Below are 9,989 nucleotides of genomic sequence, written 5' to 3'. Positions count from 1 at the left end.
CAGAGTGGGGGACAGAGGGAGGCCCTGACATTATGTGGTGTCGTTGTGTGTCAGATGTGGTGGGTTTTATGCCATTTCGTTCTTGTACAGTAGACAATTTTACTGCTGAGGGAAGCCAGCCATTCTAGTTCATGGACCATCCACTCGCTGCGGAGGGGTGATGGCACAGGCCCAGTGCTTCGAGGGGACAGAGGGAAGACAAGGATGGGATCCTGGGCCCACGGGACCTCACAGGCCAGGGTGAGCAGCAGGGTGCTTCCCCTGGGGCAGGGGATGGTAGCAGAGCCAGCTGTAGGCCACCTCTCCCTCTCCCCCTTCTTCCTGCTGCCCTGCCCTGTCTTCGACTTCAGCCAGGACCACAGCTTTCTCCTGAGTCATCTTTGCTTTCTAGCTTTCTGGGTCTTACTCACCTGTCTCCTGGTTTGGATTTCCACCTTGTTAAGAGAATGTTCCCTCCCTCCCTTCTGTACACTGATAAGGACACATGCACACAGGCTGCTTGGTGACAACATCTGCAAAGGGCTCTAAGAGAAGGACCCCAAGGTCAAGGGATCCCTGAACCTCCCAGCTCCCAGGAAGCTCCCAAAGCAAGCCTTCGCTGCAGGTCCCTGGCTTTCCTGGGGCTGACCAGCCACACCTGCTTCAGCAGCGTGCTCCGCTGCCTCAGGCCTGGGTCGGTCAAACTTGTGCAAAAGGCCCTGCTGCTTCTTCTGCCCCTGGGAGAGGCAGCAGGTATCAGGAGCCCCCTTCTCCCAAGCCTTGGACTATCCACACGGTCCCTACGGAGCCCCAGGCAGCTGGCCTGCCCACCCACCTTCCTCCTCTGAAACCAACCTGAGCTAAGAGAAGGGGAGAGCAACTTGGTTGGGCACCACCGCACTGTGCTGAGGGCAGAGAGGGTGCGCAGGTCTACGTCCTTCTGGAAGCCTCTCTGCAAGAGGTGGCAAGATACAGCCAGACGAAGGCCTTGGGAGGGCACTGCGGGCAGGGACATGCAGGGCCGGCGTAAAGACACCCAGTGCGAATGCGCAATTGGCAGGAGGGCAGAGATGATGCAATCATTCCTCCAAGCATTTGTTAAGCACCTACTATATGCCAGGCTCTGTTCTAAGCACTGGGAACACAGTAAAAGAGACCAACAATGAAATAAAATAAAATCCTGGCACTGACATTGTAGTGGGAAAGTCATCCTGAGGTGGTAGGGTTAGCATACTCAAATCGCCTTCAGCTCAAGTGGACGAGGATGGGAGGAAGGAACCATCCACTGGCCCCTCACCCTGTGAGAGCCAGGCCTGTGCCCTGTCTCTGCTGCCAGAGGGAAACTCAGCACAGACGGGGTACATGGAGGCCCAAGTATTGCAGCCTGTGCCACAGTGTCTCCTCCTTTAAGGGTCAGGGTTGCACTGATACCTGCCTCTTCCTGGAAGCCCTCCCTGATTAACCCCTCCCCTCACTGGGATGGGAAGATGTGGGTGCCCTTTCTTAGAAGACACTACCCTTGTCTTCTGATCAGAAACTTTTAAAAAGTCTAGAAAGATACCTTTCTTCAGTTGATCCCCCCACCTCTACCCACACTGTCCTGGATGAAAACACTGGCCTGTCTTAGGAAGTGTCTGGGTTAAGAATCAGTCATTTGCAGTTGCAATCCAGACCTTGCAAGATCTCGGGAAAGACATTTCTCTGGGCCTCAGTTTCCTCACCTACAAAACAGGGAAAGAGGCTCGTCCAGAAATACCACTGAAGGGCTGGGGGGAAGGTGGCAGCAGCAGCACTTTTACTGACCACCCAATGCATGCCAGGCACTGGGTCGTTCCTATCATACACAGCGTTGAATATAATCCTCTCAATAGCCTGGTGAGGAAGACACCATGGCCATTCCCATTTTGCAGATGAGGAAACTGAGGCTCAGAGGGTTTCACAGGTTGCCTACAATCATACAGCTGTGTGACTCCAAAAACCCTGCTTTTAATGTATCACTCTATTGTTCTGAATAAAAGATTCCATTCCATTCTGTCCAATCAGTTCTCCAGCAACTTGTAGTGAAAGGGTGCCAACTATATGCCAGCCACTGGGGAAGCCACTACCTTTATTTGAGCATCTAGTAGGAGTCCAACTGGGACATGGAAGAGACTCCTGTCCTTCAAGAGCTTAGAGATGTGGGTAGACGGAGCTTAGCTATGGGAGGTTATGAATACAGGCTCTGCCATCAGAGTCTTCCAGGTGTAGCTGGATAATTCACTGAATCTCTCTCCGCTTGGGTTCTCGGCTATGTAATGGCGGTAAGAATGCCACCTTCTGGGGTTGGCGGGAGGATGACATGTGATAATGAGGGCACCTGAAGGGACTGGGTTTGGCAGAGAATGGACTGCATGATTGTGGCCGTTATTACTAAAGTGAACAACTGGAGAACAAGGGACCATTGTACGTGGCCAGGTGTCAGGCTGCATGTCCAGAGGCGCCTTAGGAGTTCAGCGCAGAAAGAAGGAGCAGGCAGGGGAGGCTTCCCGGAAGAGGTGCTGCGGCGTTAAGCAGCTGGGAGCTGGCTGGGAAGGCATGTGCTGGCCTGCAGATGAGGCGTGGGGGGCAGGGCGGAGGTGCACCTTTGCACCCTGAGGCCACCCAAGGATGGGAGCAGGTGAGCAGCCAGCCACAAGGTTCACGGCAGGGTGAAGGGCTCCTATGCCAGGCGGAGGCTCTGGGACAAAGGGAGCCCCTCAAAGGCACTTCAGAGAGGACAACTCTGGGTGAGAAAGGCAGCACGCCTCATGCGGGGGGTGCACAGCCCACTGCGGACCCAGAACCCAGGGAGACCTTGCTGGCTCCCCTCTTGGTGCTGTCCCTTGACCCCTGCCTCCTCAGCCTCCATGATCACTCCTCCCAGGCCGGCCCACAGGGCTTAAGGTGGTGGGAATGGGGAACCGGAAGAGCTGCCCTGTCCAGGGTCTGCTTGTGGTGGGCCAGGGAAAGGCCCAGAACGTGTTTACATTTTCCCTCCTTTCCTTCTGGTGGCTCAGCCGGCTGGCGGTTACACCACTGCGGTTTGCTGGCCCCAGGGAGTGCCTCCATTACATAACGCCTGACATAACTGCCCCTAAGACACACACACACACACACACACACACACACACACACACACACCACATACACTGGCACATGCTCACTCACACTCCTGCACATACACACACACACACTCACAGAGACGCACCTGCTGGTACACAGTCTCACCCGCTCCACTGTCAGCACTATTGTCTCGGGAGGATTTCTGCTGCCCCCACCAACAGTCACAATTAGTGGCACAATCTTCCCACGTCCTTGCCCTCAGGTGCCCTCTGGGGCAGCCTCACTTTTGGCACCAGCCCCAAGGTGGGGGAGATGGGGTTTAGCCACCAGAGGAGAACGGGAGTACAGGACAGGAGACAGAAAGACCAGACCCCAAGGGGCAGCTCCTGGTGCATGGACTCCAGAAATTCAGAACAGCCACACAGGGCGTGAACTGGGGCGGAAATGGTCTCGGAGGCACCGAGAGAGCTGGAGGGGGTGGGCATTTAGTGCTACATTGTTGGAGGGTTACTGCGATGGCAGGCCTCAAGGTTTTATTTATTTATTTATTTATTTATTACTTATTTATTTATTGTGGTTGTAAAGTTTATTTTTAAAATATGTTTATTGATTTCAGAGAGGGAGTGAGAGATAGAAACATCAGTGATGAGAGAGAGTCATTGATCGGCTGCCTCCTGCACACCCCCACCAGGGATTGAGCACATAACTGGGAATCAAACCTTGACCTCCTGGTTCGTACGTAGGTCCATGCTCAACCCCTGGCCGGGCTTCAAGGTTTTCTTTGTTGTTTTTTGTTAATCCTCACCTGAGGATATTTTCCCATTGATTTTTAGAGAGAGTGGAAGGGAGGAGAAGAGACAGTCAGAGAAAGACCAATGAGAGAGACACATCGATTGGTTATCTCCAAGGCAACAGAGGGCCTGCAACAGAGGTACGTGCCCTTGACTGGAATCGAACTTGGGACCCTTCAGTCCGAGGGCCAACGCTCTATCCATTGAGCCAAACCAGCTAGGGCAGTTGCAGGGGTTTTAAATACAGATTATCTCCAGAAATATGGGGGCCACCCCACCACTCAGCAGTGCTGCCTCAGGGATTCGCCTGGTGGGAACACTCCCCCGGGGTCTGTGCACAGGGAAGCGCACAGCCGTGGAGTAATGCAGCGCTCCCAGCCGTCACTGGGCCTCACCTACGGGAACTATACCGCGGCGAGTGAGGGCAGGAGAACAGCGCGCCCGTTCAGTGAGCCGAACCATACATGAATGCCTGTGGGTAAATATTTATAGACAGAGCTGCGCCATCAAGTTTCTGGAACTCCTCACACAAAGCGGTTACCAAGTGATCAGCTTTGCTGAGTGGGACTGAGGAAGGTTGGGAGGGACTTGCCCATTTGTCCATATTGGAATTTAATGTCTGCAGCCGGGATATGCAGAAAAAGCCTGCATAAGTTTGGAATAAAAGGAAAAACTCAACGAGAGGCTGGGTCTACTAAGAGCTGTGCATTTTCCCCCTGGTGACCGGCCGGGGCACTCTGCCCTGGCATGGGGTGCGGGCGTGGGTGGCATCGTGGCCCCACCATTCGTGAGCTGGGAGACCTTGGGCAGATGTCTTTGTTTCTCTGAGCGTCGCCTGTCAGATGGGAGAGGGCAGCACCGCTCTCACTGGTGTGTGTTTTTGCAGTTACTGAGGCCCATGCAGGTTTGGGTGTGCAAAGAGGAACATGACGGTTCTCACTTTGAAGGAAGTTCCAGGCTAGGGAGGAAGACAGGGGTGTAGGGGAATGTGTTCTGTGCTGCTACAAAGGCCTGGCCTGCACAGGGCCCTGGGGGGCTGGGGCTGGGGCTGGGTGGGTGGACGGGTGAGGTCAAGATTCAGCTGAGACTGAGGAGGCAGAGGGACACCAGGGGAGCATGGAGGCAGAGCCTCAAAGAGCATGCTTGGAAGCTTGGAATTGAAGGAGTGAGGGAACCCTTCAGGGTCTTTGGGCAGGGGGGGGCATGAAGTGCTTTAGACGCTGGCTCTGGGGAATGGTAGCTGGGAGGAGGAGCACCTGGGGCTCCTGCTCACCTGCTGTCCAGGTTGCTGAGGCAGTAAAGACGGGAAAATAAGCAGGATGAGGGAGAAGAAATGCCAGATGGGGCTGTCGTTTTAGAGAGGGTGGTCTGGGTTTTAGAGAGGGTGGTCTGGGTGGCTCCGGAAAAGGTGACACTTCACAGAAAATTGGAAACAGGCCATGTAGAAGCGCATGACAGGAAACAGCAGGTACAAAGGCCCTGAGACAGAAAAGAGGCCTGTGTGGCTGGAGCAGGATGAAGGAAAGAGGAGTCAGGTCAGAAAGGAAAGGGGCTGTGGGGCCGGAAGGCTGGGTCTGCTGGGTCCTACAGATAATGTAGGGCTTGCTAAGATTTTATTTTTAAAAATATATTGTTTTCTTATATATTTTATTTTAAAAATATTTTTAAAAATATTTTTTTGTGATTTCAGAGAGGAAGGGAGAGGGAGAGAGAGAGAGAAACATCAATGATGAGAGTTATTAATCAGCTGCCTCCTGCATGCCTCCCACTGAGGATCGAGCCCGCAACCGGGGCATGTGCCCTGACCAGGAATCAAATCGTGACCTCCTGGTTCATAGGTTGGCCTTCCGAAGATTTTAGATTTTATTCTCAGTGAGGATTTTGAGCAAAGAATGGCTTAAGTAATTGTGTTTTTAAAGCACAGATGTGGAAATCTGAGTTTACAGACAGTGTGGGAGGGAGGCAGGGAGAGAGGAGTCAGAGAGGCAGCCTGGGGCGATCTGAAGGAGCAACAGCTCAGGTTCCTTTGAATTCTAATTCAGCCTTTCCCCAGCCGCTTGGCCTGGGGCATAGAACTTCTCTGAGCTCGGTTTCCTTATCTTTGAAACAGGGGCAGTAGTAGTCCCTCAGTCTTGTGTAGTAGATATAAAGGCTGTTATTAACATACATAAAGCTTTAGTGCATAATAGGGGCTCCATAAAGAGTCACTTTGAGGATCTTCAAGGCATTCCAATCCTGTGGGCATGAGCTGGGGGCAGAGAGGAAGAGAAAGATGATGACACATAATGCTAATAATAGCCAGCTAGTTCTTGTTGAATACCTACCACCTCTAGGCACTCGGGCAAAACATTTGGCCAATATTATCTCACTTAATCTTTACAACAAAAACAAGGACAACAATAGATTAACCCATTTTATTTTTCTAATGAAGAAACTGAGGCCCAAAGGTCACCCAGTGGGTAACTGCAGCAAATAGGACCCATTCCCCACCTCTGACTCCAGAGTCCCCAGGTCTTCCCACTGAGGGGAACCTACTGAGCTCTGAGATGAAAGGTCCCAATGAGTCCCCCTCTCAGGGGTGTTAACATTTTTAGGGGGTGTTCTAAGGACAATTTTTTTCATTTAAACATTTAATTGGAAACGTTTAACTGAAATATAGCAAATTTCAAAGGATAATATAAGCAAACTGCAGAAATCATCAGACCAAAAATATGCTCTAATACAGGAGTTGGTGGGGGGCAGAGGGCAGGCTAGTGGTCTCTTGAGTGTTGAGCCCACTGCCCCAGCCCCATCCTGTGCCACTTTGCTCTGTTCTCCAGCCCCAGGTGCTGTAGCCATCTTTCCTTTCCTCTCTGGAACCATGCTCCCTCTAACCACAGGGCCTTTGCACTAGCTGCTCCTTAAAAAAAAAAAAAAAAGTATAGTTGACACCCTAACCAGTTTGGCTCAGTAGAGTGTCAGCCTATGGACTGAAGGGTCCTGGGTTCAAATCCGGTCAAGGGCACGTACCTCAGTTGTAGGCGATCCCCGGCCCTGGTCTGGTTGGGGTGCATGTGGGAAGCAACCAATTGATGAGTCTCTCTCACATTGATGTTTCTCTCTCTGTCTCTCCCCATCCCTTCCACTCTCTCTACAAATCAATGGAAAAATATCCTCAGGTGAGGATTAACAACGAAAAAAAGTATAGTTGACATACAATATTATATTAGTTTCAGGTGTACAACAAAGAAACAATATTGTTTGACATCTATATACTTTACAAAGTGATCACCACAGCCAATTCTAGTAACCTTCTAAAAATAAGGAACGCTTCGTGAATTTGCATGTCATCCTTGTGCAGGGGCCATGCTAATATCTGCATCATCTCAATTTTAGTGGATGTGCTGCCGATGCAAGTACCTAGCTGCTCCTTCTACTTGGAAAACTCTTCGCCGGCCCTTGCCTTACTGTTACTTGCCCTATGCCCTTCCTACTTCTTTAGAAGCTTCCCAGGCCCTAAGCGAGGTCGGTTTTCCTGACGGAGGCTCTCTCATCCTCTTTCCTTTCTTTTTAAAAAATATTTTTATTGATTTCAGAGAGGGAGGGAGAGGGAGAGAGAGATAGAAACATCAATGATGAAAGAGAATCATTGATCAACTGCCTCCTGCAGGCCCCCTACTAGGGAGCAAGCCTGCAACCTGGGCATGTACCCTTGACTGGAATCGAACCCAGGGCCCTTCAGCCCACAGGCTGACACTCTATTCACTGAGCCAAGGTGGCTAGGGCTGTCCTTCTCTTTCATACCCCAGATTTCAATTCGTGAGCGTACTTTAAAAAAAATTAAGATACAATTCACATACAATAAAATTCACCAGATTAAAGCACACAAGTGTACAAATTTTACTATATTCACAAGGTTGTTCAACCATCACCTGCTGGGGTCCAACCCCAGCGGGTCCAGGGGTCCCCAAAGGTGTGGATGGAGTCGGCGAAGAAGGAATGACACGGAGACAGCGTTCAGTTGATCAGCAGCCTAGCCAGGATCTCTAGCCAGGATCTCCAGCCAAGTTCTGGTCTGGATCTCCAGCCAAGTTCTGGTTAGGATCTCCAGCCAGGTTCTGTGTCCATGTTCTCTTGCTAGGTTCTCCAGGTTCTCCAGCCAGGTTCTGTAGCCATGTTCCCTCGCTAGGTTCTCCAGCCAGGTTCAGTCACCAGGTTCTAGTCAGGTTCTCTTGCCAATTTCTGTAGTCAGGTTCAGTCCAGGATCTTTTGCCATGTTCTCTCCAGCGAAGTTCTTCTGTCTCTAGGTTCTGTGTAGGTTCTGTGTGTAGGTTCTGTGTGTAGGTTCTGTGTGTGTTCTGTGTGTAGGTTCTGTGTGTAGGTTCTGTCTTGTTACATCTGTATTTATACCAGTTGATTCCAATCCTATCAATCTCTATTCCAAAGGTTAGGGCGTTTCTTATCTCCATTCCAGGGAGTAAAGATTATGTAGCTTAAGCATGATTGTTCATAGTTAAAGTGATTAATTACCTGCCTGGCACTTAGTTAAGAGGTTTTATTCCCTCCCTAACTTCAGGGGAATATCCCTACCTGGGGAAACAACCTTTCTCAGAGACCTTGGTTAAAACACATAGTGCCAAGAAGGTGAGCAAACATATTAAGAACAGTATGCCATATATGCCAGGTCCCTTGAAACAGCAAGCATGGACCGGCTCCCGGCAATCACCACTATCTAATCCCAGAATATTTTCATCAACCCAAAAGCAGCACTGAATCTATTAGCATCATTCCCCTTTATCCCCTGCCCCTGTCAAACACAAATCCACTTTTTGTCTCCATGGATTTGTGTATTCTGGACATTTCATATAAGTAGACTCACATAATATGTAGTCTTTTGTGTCTGGATTCTTTCATGCAACATAATGTTTTTAAGATTCATTCATATTGTAATGTGAATCAATACTTCATTCCTTTTTATGACTAAATACTACTCTATTGTATGGATATACCACATTTTGTTTATTTATCCATCTGTTGATGAACATTTGGGTAGTTTCCACTTTTTGGCTATTGTGAACAAGTGTTATGTTTTTTTAAGTGGACATCATAAAACATGTGTCAGGTTGAGTAGGGAAAACAGACACTAAATAGTTAAAAAATCAGTGCATCACTTTGGAAAATAGTATGGAAGTCCTCAAAAAGTTAAACATTACCATGTGATCTGGCAATTCTACTTCTAAGTATATAACCAAAAGAATTGAAAACGTATGTTTACACAAAAACTGTACGTGGACGTTCACAGCGGCATCATTCAACAACAGCCAAAATGAAAACAACTTTAATGTCTATAAACCAAAAGTGGTACATCCATACAATGGAATATTATGCAGCCATACGAAGGAAAGAAGGTTGATTCAAGCTACACCATGAATGAAGCTTGAAGACATTATGTACACTCCATGAAGGCAGGGATGACATCGGTCAGCTCATCTGTTACCACTGTGCAGGCTTTCACTAGGTGATCAAGAACTGCCTGTGGGATGAATGAAAGGCCAGGTCAGCAGTCCCAGCATCTCACCCCTGTGATATGTGGATTGAATCCCAGGGCAGTGACGGGGACCTGCCAGCAACTCTGAATCACACCACCTCTGGCCCTCAGCAATACATGCCTCCTGTCTGCATTTCCATCTTCACAACGTGTTGCATCCAGTAGGTGCTCAATAAAATCCTGGCACAATGGCCCAACTGGACCTGAATCTTCAATAGCCAGGGAGCAGGGAAAGAAACAGCAGGTTGGCAAGTGGGGCAGGGCTCAGAGACTGCCCTGCAAGCAGCCACTCACTCGTCACCACAGGAGGGGTGGGATTTGGTAAGACAAGGCCTTGGGCATGCATTTCAAAGGCTTCGCTCCTCCCAGTAAAACCAGCACCAGCCCAGTGGAGGGGGTCACAGCCAGCCCAGCCTCCTGCAGAGGGGGTCACTGGGAATTCTGTGTTTCATCAAATATTGCTCGGCCAGGGAGTTTTATTTGAAAATCATTTTAATTAGCCGGAAACTAGGAGTTTAATAAATGAAAAACAGAGAACTTTCCAAGGCCACAGCTGGGAAACACTTGCTTTTTAAAAAATTCCGCCTGGCTTCCCAGGCCAGCTAAGCACC

General features: G+C 49.8%; 1 non-coding gene across 1 annotated transcript; it reads right to left on the bottom strand.

Moving 5' to 3' along the window:
- Positions 1–7,146: 7,146 nt before the first annotated feature.
- On the bottom strand, positions 7,147–7,250 carry LOC118669611. The gene has a single exon (XR_004972063.1). It is a non-coding gene; the product is annotated as a U6 spliceosomal RNA (small nuclear RNA).
- Between the last annotated feature and the right edge of the window lie 2,739 nt (positions 7,251–9,989).

The sequence above is a fragment of the Myotis myotis genome, unplaced genomic scaffold (assembly GCF_014108235.1).
Source record: "Myotis myotis isolate mMyoMyo1 unplaced genomic scaffold, mMyoMyo1.p scaffold_m19_p_14, whole genome shotgun sequence".
Taxonomy (NCBI): domain Eukaryota; kingdom Metazoa; phylum Chordata; class Mammalia; order Chiroptera; family Vespertilionidae; genus Myotis; species Myotis myotis.
This window is presented reverse-complemented; position numbering and strand designations above follow the sequence as displayed.